The sequence below is a fragment of the Anser anser genome (assembly GCF_964211835.1).
Source record: "Anser anser genome assembly, chromosome: 1".
Classification (NCBI taxonomy): domain Eukaryota; kingdom Metazoa; phylum Chordata; class Aves; order Anseriformes; family Anatidae; genus Anser; species Anser anser.
Genome location: NC_139720.1, coordinates 51566000 through 51576055, shown reverse-complemented (window position 1 = coordinate 51576055; position 10056 = coordinate 51566000). Strand labels below are relative to the sequence as shown.

Genomic DNA, 10056 nt, shown 5'->3' with positions numbered 1-10056 from the left:
TCAGTATTTATTTATAGTAAATTACATTTCATATTAGTTTATTTATGGTCTGATATCTCTCATAATATATATATACATATATATTCACAAAATCACTGAATCACAGAATCGTCTAGGTTGGAAGAGACCTCCAAGATCATCTAGTCCAACCTCTGACCCAACACTACCAAGTCCTCCACTAAACCATAGCACTAAGCTCTACATCTAAACGTCTTTTAAAGACCTCCAGGGATGGTGATGCAACCACTTCCCTCAGCAGCCCATTCCAATGCCTAACAACCCTTTCAGTAAAGAAGTTCTTCCTAATATCCGACCTAAACCTCCCCTGGCGCAACTTTAGCCCATTCCCCCTCGTTCTGTCACCAGGCATGTGGGAGAACAGACCAACCTCCACCTCACTACAGCCTCCTTTAAGGTATCTATAGAGTGTGATAAGGTTGCCCCTGAGCCTCCTCTTCTCCAGGCTGAACAATCCCAGCTCCCTCAGCCACTCCTTGTATTCATTCTACTCAGTTTGTTCTCTTGTGAAAATAAATAAATAAATAAAAATAAAGAACCAACCAAACCAAGCCAAACAATCAGGAGAACAATGTAATCAGACATGGTTTTAGCTTAATATGTTAAATGTGAAGCATAAAATTTCTAGAATAGACTTGATAAACAGCTCTGCCATGGCCTTGTGGTTCTTTCACAAACTTATAGAGACTCAGAAGAGTAAATTCTGGAACTTAATAAACAGCAGTTCTGTGTGGGGATCTGGAGGCCAACCTATTAGTCAAAACATACTTTAGGCCAAAATGAAAGACTTTGTTCATTTATTTCTGCTCAGAAAACACAGGAGTTTAGATGGAAATGTATATATAAAAAAGGATTCATTGCTATGCAAAGTGACATAAAACTGAATTACAGATCAGAAAATATGAATTTAGACAATGGGAATGCCAGCTTTGCTTTTGTATGATTAATGGTGAAGGTAAGACATAGTAATTGCTAAAAAGGTATGAGTCACGAGTAAAATAATTATCCATGAGATAAAATATGCTAAGACGTGCAAGTTAGAATCCCCTGAAAATTTTGTGGTGTAAATGGCCCAAACCAAACAGACACATTGTGAACAAAATCTGATTATGTGAGCTGATTTGGATGGAAAAAAATACACCAATTTCAGTATCTAGTTAATCTTACCATGACAAATTAAACTTCTACATATCTTTTATTCTTACATAGACTACACTTTATTCCTTACTAGAGTGTATTACTTACAGGTGGCCTGGTATATAGTCTTAAATGCTAGAATGCCATATTCTTACAAAGTCTTCAGTGTACATAAAATATGTTATTTATGGTGATAATACAGAGCTTATGTTTTGTGAACTAAGCAGCCACTTATACATATAGTAGAAAAGTATCGTAGAATGCATAGTGCAAATGCTCTTTTAGAATTTTAGTGGAGAAAACTTCTTAGTAGGTGGCCAGTAAATTTTGAAATATATTCTTTAGAAAAAAAAAAAAAGGAAAAAAAAGTCTGTTCTGCAGTAAAAAAAAAAAAAAGATAAGAGATAATGTGTTGAAAGTGGATGACATGAAGAGTACTGATAAATTATGACTTTATATGTGCTCTTTGTCTTCAGAACAAAAACTATCTATCAACTGTGTCTTAAGAGCACTGATGACTATGGAGATGCTGGATGAGGAAAGATAACAGCTGCGGAGAACAGAGCAGTTTCATGATCCTAACCAAGTCACGCTGTTTTTCATACTTTGACTTGCTGTAACACACTGGTTATACCAGTTTAACATTAGTATTATTGATATTACAAACAGTAAAAATATGATAGGTTTTAAATCATATCTTTTCCATATGTAGTCATAACAAACCAATTCAACAAACAAAAAGGAAGCAAGCAAACAGAACAAAAATAAATAAATAAAACCTTTTATTTCAATGAAAAATGATTTAAATGAAATACACATATTAAACAGGTTACAAAAGATCATGGGAAGGTTAAAATGTGCATGAATGTGTATTAAATCCAGGAATGCAAAATTCATATATTCTTATCATTACACCATGAATTGTTTTCTCAATAGACTAACTTGTTAAGTCTTATGACTGGCACAGATAATGGATATACTGTCACTGACAATATTTTTGGCATCTTAATTTCCAATACAAATCACATTAAAAAAATAAAATAATAAAAAAAAAAAGCAGAACAAGAGAATGAAAGAGAAGTGACCAATGATTTTCAGTAAAAAAATGTATCATTTCTTCCTATAACATAGGTAGGGGTTGGTCTATTCTCCCACGTGCCTGGTGACAGAACGAGGGGGAATGGGCTAAAGTTGCGCCAGGGGAGGTTTAGGTTGGATATTAGGAAGAACTTCTTTACTGAAAGGGTTGTTAGGCATTGGAAGGGGCTGCTGAGGGAAGTGGTTGAGTCACCATCCCTGGAGGTCTTTAAGAGACGTTTAGATGTTGAACTTAGTGATATGGTTTAGTGCAGGACGTGTTAGTGTTAGGTCAGAGGTTGGACTAGATGATCTTGGAGGTCTCTTCCAACCTAAACGATTCTGTGATTCAGTGAATCTGTGATTCTGTGATAGCATTAATTGAGGTATAACTAATGCTGAAGAATCTATCAAGAAGGAATATTGTAGTTCTCAAACGAAATGAAAGTCGGGCTTATTAGTGCATATTTCCCAAGAGTTAAAATCATTACCACATTTAATTGCTTAACAGTTATTTCTGTCACATCAATTTAATGGTTAAACCAATTATTTATATTATAAAATGTAGTTCTGCACCAGACAGTAATTTAAAAACACAAGTGACTTTTCGGTCTTGTTTACCCTATACATTATTAATATTGGAGTGGCAAGGTCTAAAGATTTGGGGGGGAATTAGAAATCATTCAGGTGATAAGAAATTTTAGAGAATGAATGTGCATGCTGAAAACTGTGGCTTTCAGAATCCTATTTTAGAACTGAGTGCCAAGTCAGGTAGAGTTGATAACTATTACAAGTATTTAATTTTCTTTTGCGTTCTAGCAATATGAGCCACCTGCTCCTAGTATGTTTTTATCCACAAGATGGCAGCTCTGTTTGCATGGTCACTGGCTTTTGCAATATTCAACTTGAAAGTCATAACAGTTTAATTTTTTTCTTTTTATAGCAGATACGCTTTTCTACCTCATGAAGAAAGAAAAAGCAAGTAATTCCAAATGATTTCAAAGCATTAATTACCTACAATGTTAAGGTAAAATTTGTCAAATTTTGCTGACGTTTTGACAGATCAAATGAAGAATTTTTAACAGCCCAAAAACTACTTTTAGAGTTTCAAATGAAATCTCCTTTCACATGTATATGTTTTCAACTTCTACAATCTCTAGGCCTTTCAAACCTGCACAGCCTTTATAAAGTTTAATTGTAAGAGTACAAAATGTTCTACTGATAGTACAGGAAATATTTATATGCCTAAACGTAAACACTTAGGTTTCTTCTAGATATAATTATATTTTTAGTTTAACACCTAAACTAATCAAGAATGTTTATTTATGTTATTAAAATATTCATTTAAGTTATTAAAATCTAAAAGATATATATTTCTAGTGTAAAAGACATTGAGAAGATAACATGTAGGGATTAATCCCATGTACTGAAGAACTAATGTTTGTTTGTGCCTTGTAAAGTTAATAAAATACAAAGAAACATAAGCAACAGGCACTAGCTCTTGTCAGGGAGTTTAATTTTTTTCAATTTTTCTCAGTTTAAGTGGTTAAAAAGATTCTCAGATTTCGGGCAAAGGTATATAAAATGTGAAAACCTTTTCTTTGACAATGAAACCCAGTGAAGTAAAATGAAATTTTGATGCAACAATTCATAATTTATCATGGAAATACATATATATTTTTTTTCTATGGGATGGCTATTTAAAGTAAATCTGTCTCTGTGTAGTCTTTGATGCCACTTCTGGAGTGCTATTTTTGATCCCTCAGAGAAGGGTATGCAACTCTGAATTACTATTTTTATTTTTATTTACCATTGTCCAAGACCCTTCACACACACCATTATAAATCAGTAGACAGGAGTTGTAGGCTGTAACAAATACAAGATAGATTGACGAGGCTTAACTCAGAGAGAGAGAGAGAGAGAGAGAGAGAGCGCTTCTTAAATAGTGTGGCAGGAGTCCATATGTGAGTGGTTGCCTGGACCAGCTGAAGGACAGTAACTTGTTATTGTGTCAGCAAGGCAGTTATTCGTGGCTTAGGGGCTCATACCTGTTCTCGCAGCATTTTACATAATGAAAAGCACAATCCTGGGATGTGAAATGCACAAGAATTAGAGAATGATTGGTATCCTAGGTCATATCTGTATTGGCTAAACTGAGACGTGTAGCAGAAGAGAAGCAGAAACAAAGAGTCTAAAAAGAAAGGAGATGTGATAGAAGGATAAAGGTAATTTGATGTAGTTTAGACTTCTGTGAAGATAGAGAAAGCCGTCTGCTGCATGACATGGGCATGAACTCAAGTTGGTTCTCTCAGAGTAGATGATTCACTACGGATTACAATCTCACAGTGATTTGCTTATTTAGCCACACCGCAAGAGCATACCACTGGTCTTGTTGTAAAAATGTTATAACAGAAGTCCTCAGTTTTCATCAGAGAATGTTAAAATACATAAATTTCAAGAAAGTACTTTTCCATTCCATAAAATAAGCCGTGAAAAAATGTATTGGGGGGAAACAGTTTCAAGTTTACTGGGAAAATGTGGGGGTGGGCACAATTCTGGTTCAGGCTTTCCTACAAGGTATAAATTTACTGTTATATTCTGGTCTACCATATGAGGGTGTATTTTAACACACTTTTTTAAAATAAGCATTTTTTTTTTTAAATGCCACGAGACTGAACTGAGAATTTGCAATATTCAAAAAAAAAATAAAAAATAACTTTTTGCAACACTAAAGATAATAATTTTCAGATAAAGTTTCAGTTCAAGATGAACTTTTTTTAAAAAAAAAAAAAAACCTGCAGTTTAGGAGGCTAATTCCCCTTTTCACATGTGATGTCAGCTCTAAATTATGCATGTATGAGACTTAAGTTTTTACTGCCTAAATTCAGAGGTTCCTAAGCTAGCTGTGGAGTCTTACAGGAAAGGGTGAAACTATGCAGATTGGGCCCCAGACCTACCAAAAGGAGGAAGTGGAGTGCCTGTCCCATATACATGGTTAAGAGCAATACCACATATCAATTGAAATATGGAAATATCTTCTACTTCTCTAATGACAACATTACTGAAGTACTTCAGCCAAAACCTCTGCTCACAAGCATCTCAAGCATCTCCACTTTGAATAACTACAACTTTTCCATAACTGAAACCTCCAAAGCATTTTATGGGTTCTAATTCTGGAGCTGGATGGTATTCAGACTATCATGTGGTGCACACAAGCTTGGGAGAACTTTCATTACTGGATCCCAGAGGAAAAAAAGTGGAAGGCAAAAACAAGAATACAAACATACAAAGTTTCTGACTCAAACAAGGAGCAAATGGTCTTTTTGTATGTCTGCAAATCAACCCTTTAGCACCTAGCTTCCGTAATTGCTTTAGAAATTCTTTGTTAGTCAATGGTATTTTGATTAACAAATGACTTTACTGACTCAGTAAAACAATGACTAAACAAATGGCTTTACTGACTTTAAAGTTTGAAAGTTAAAATGTCATTCAGTGTCTAGAAACATAAGAGAAGTTTTATAAACACTTCACACACAGGAATTAGAATTTATTCTACATAAAAAAAAAATGAGTTTTTTGTTTAATTTTCTATTTCGAAAACACAGTTTGTACATGTTTTAGTCCAATTAGAAAGAGCAAAAATACTGATGGAATCCATGAATTCCATGCTAAATTTTTTGGCCAAAATGAGGATCACGGGGGTAAAATGAGTGAGAACATCTGGAGACGAGTTTTTGAATACTAAATGCTCATTTGAGCACGTTGATCTGTAAGATAATTGACCATACTGGAACATTATTTTTAGACATTATTTCAGTAAAAGGAGCTGTGTTAATTTTACAATTCAGTTGGAAAAGAGGAATTTTTGGACGTCCGTGTTTGAAATCTTGACCTTTGAGAACACTTTGCATGATTACAACAAGATATGATACAAGCATCTTTCTTTTTAACTTAAGTTTTCCACTATTGTATGTAACAGATGAAAATTTAGAGGGGATGCTAAAATTATGCAATATCAATGCCAATTTGTGAAGGACATACATTATATGATAAATGTATCACATGACATATTAGTGGCCAAACAGCTGTGCAACCCTTCTTCATTCACAGAGGTATCAAACTTATTCCCAAATGTCATATACTCTTATTATATTCATATTACTAAACTTATATGACTGTGGTGGTTTTACTCATCTAGGCAACCCAGCTCCACCACAACCACTCTCTTATCTTCCCCTCCTCAAAGGGAAAGGGGGAGAAAATACAATGGAAAATGCTTAGGGGTTGAGATAAGAATAGGGAGATCTCTCAAAAATTATTGTCACAGGCAAAACAGATTCAGTATAGGGAGATTATTGTAATTTATTACTTATTACTAACAAGCTAGAGCAGTGAGAAACTCAAAACAAGCTAAAAACACCATCGTCCCATCCACCCTGTTCTGTGTCCTCCCCCTGAGAGGCACAGGGGAATGGGGAATGGGGGCTGTGGTCAGTCTTTTTCTCTGCCACTTCTCCATGGTCACTCTGCCCCTGCTCCAGCGTGGCATCCCTCCAATGGGATGCCATCCTTCCTGAATGGATCCTATATGGGTTTCCCACAGGCAGCAGCTCTTCAAGAACTGCTCCAGTAGGGGTCTGTATCACGGGAGCCATTCATCGGGAGCAAACTTCTCCAACACAGGTCCCTCACAGGTGGCAGCTCCCCCCAGATCCCCTGCTCCTGCGTGGGCTCCTCTCCACAGGCTGCAGCTCCGGCCCGGGGCCTGCTCCTGCGGGGGCTCTCCATGGGCCACAGCCTCCTCCAGGCCACATCCACCTGCTCTACTGGGGGCTCCTCCACGGGCTGCAGCGTGGAGATCTGCTCCACCGTGGGACCAATGGGCTTCAGGGGGACAGCCTTCTCCACCAGGGGCCTCTCCACAGACTGCAGGGGAGCTTCTGCTCCAGCATCTGGAGCACCTCCTGCCCTCCTTCTGCACTGACCTTGGTGTCTGCAGGGCTGCTTCTCACTCCTCACTCTCCCAGCTGTTGTTGTGCATCAGATTTTTGTTTGTTTGTTTGTTTATAAATCTGCTCTCTCAGAGATGCAAACAACATCTTTTATTGTTCATCGGGTCTGGGCAGCAGCAGCAGGTCCCTTTGGAGCTGGCTGAAACTGGCTGAAAAATTCAAGCTGTTTGAAGATGGCTGAGAAACCTAACATGGAGCAGCAGCTGGGCTCTGGTCACAGAGGCAACCCCTGCAGTCCCCAGCCACCAAAACCTTGCCACATAAACCCAATACAATGGCATGATACATCTAGTATGTTATAAAATACTGTTAGGGAGAAGTTATAAATAAAATAACAAAAAATATTATCAGTGCAATTTAACATTGTTTAATCAAATTAATTTCAGAGGACAAAATTCTCTGCTATCGCAGGTAACATTTTGAATGTTACAACACTGAGATACAATTTGTTTGTACTCTTAAAGAGTTAACTTCTTTAGAATTAATATACAGTAAAGCACATATGCACTCTCAGACTGAAAACTATATAGAAGACTATATACAACGCTATATCCAATAACACTATTACTTTATTAAGTATAGTTTATTAAAATGATAACATCTTTGTTTTTTAGAATGGTTGCAGTAATTAAAGCTGGTTAAACCATTCTCCACAAGATAAAGAGTCAGCTGAATTTTGTGGTGTATTTTCAATTAGCCTAGTAGATTAAATCTGTCTTGGCTTAAATCTGTCTGGATGATTTAAAACGGTAATGCTATGCTATATACAGGATTCAGTTTTAAATTAACACTCACAAATTTAAGTGTGTATGTATATGAGCTAGGATCTTATCTCCCTTTACAATCAAAGCAGAGTTAATCAATGCAATCACTGAAGCCTAGAAATAAGTTCAATTTAGGTATCTATGGAGATTTACTGTTGTCTAAATAGAGTTGTTTAATATTATTTGAGATCACGAGGGTATATGAAACATCTAAATGTCAATGTAGCTTATCCTTTCTGAGAAGTGCCTGGTAGAAACAGTAGTTACAGGAGATCTGCGCCCTCCTTGTCCGAAGTCTGCAGGCCAGGCAGGTTACCCAAAGCATCACAGATAGTACTTCATTTCTCTAAGGATCAACCCAGATGGAAAAACTCAGCTACTTAAATATACGTGCCTATATTTGATGTTTGCTATTCAATCCATTTGATCCAGGTCCAGAGGTCTCTACTGATCATACAACTTATCTACCATCCTGTACCCTAGACTATCATCTGAAGTGGCAATGAATCTTTTTGCAATTGGATTAAATCTTTGTTGTATTCTGAGGTTTAGTAGCACCTTTTCAATGTTATTCAGGATTACTAGTTTCTTAGATGTTGTTTGTTAAAATAAGTACTTAACTCCTTTAGTCCATCCTTATAGAAATCTGTAGAAATATTGTTCTTTTTACAACATAAAACTCAATATATGTATTCCACTCATCATCCACTCCAAACATGGCATAAAACAATCATAGAATCATTCATGTTGGGAAAGACCTCTGAGATCATCTAGTCCAACCTTAAACATAGTACTGACAGGTCCACCACTAAACCATGCTACTAAGTTCCAAATCTACATGTTTCTTGAAGACCTCCAGGGATGGTAACTCAACCACTTCCCTGGGCAGCCTATTCCAACACCACACAACCCTTTCAGTAAATAAATTTCTCCTAATATCCAGTCTAAACCTCCCCTGTCACAACTTGAGGCCATTGCCCCTCGTCTTATCATTTGGTGCTTGGGAGAAGAGCCCAATCCCCACCTCACTATAAACTCCTTTAAGGTAATTGTAAAGTACAGTAAGGTATTCCCTGAGCCTTCTTTTCTCCAAGCTAAACAACCCCATATCCCTCAGCTTCTCCCCATAAAACTTGTTCTCTAGACACTTCAGCAGCTTCGCTGCCCATCTCTGGAAACACTCCAGCACCTCAATGTCCTTCTTGTAGTGAGGGGACCAAACTGAACACAGTATTCGAGATGCAGCCTCACCATAGATGAGTGTAGAGGGACAATCTCTTCCCTGGTCCTGCTGGCCACACTATTTCTGATACAAGCCAGGATGCTGTTGGCCTTCTTGGCCACCTGAGAAAACTGCTGGCTCATATTCAGCTGGCTATTGACCGATACCCCCAGGTCCCTTTCCCCCAGGTAGCTTTCCAACCATTCTTACCCCAGCCTGTAGCATTACATGGGGTTGTTGTGCCCCAAGTGCAGGACCCAGCACTTGGCCTTGTTGAACTGCATAGAGTTAGCCTCGACCCATTGGTCCAGCCTATCCAGATCCCTCTGCAGAGCCCTCCTACCCTTGAGAAGATCAACACTCATGCCTAACTTGGTGTCATCTGCAAACTTACTGAGGGTGCACTTGATCCCCTCATCCAGATCATTGATAAAGATATTGAAGAGAACTGGCCCCAGTACTGAGCCCTGGGAGACACCACTAGTTACTGGCCTCCAACTGGATTGAACTCTGTTCACCACAATTCTTTGGGCCCACCCACCCAGCCAAGTTTTAATCCAATGAAATGTACACCCATCCAAGCCTTGAGCAGCCAACTTCTTCTGGAGAATGCTGTGGGAAATGGTGTAAAAAGCCTTACTGAAGCTACTGAAGGTATAGGTAGACCACATCCACAGCCTTTCAGTCGTCCACTGAGCATGTCACCTTGTTGTAGAAGGAGATCAGGTTCATCAACCAGGACCTGCCTTTGAGAAACCCATGCTGACTGGGCCTGATTGCCTGATTGTCCTGTAAATTCTGCATGATGGCACTCAAGAGAATCTTC

At 37.8% G+C, this 10056-nt stretch overlaps 1 protein-coding gene across 9 annotated transcripts in view; it reads right to left on the bottom strand.

Moving 5' to 3' along the window:
* The window catches only part of MGAT4C (MGAT4 family member C), a 427868-nt gene that overhangs the window by 158719 nt on the left and 259093 nt on the right, over positions 1-10056 (bottom strand). The gene's annotated exons all lie outside the window — the stretch shown is intronic.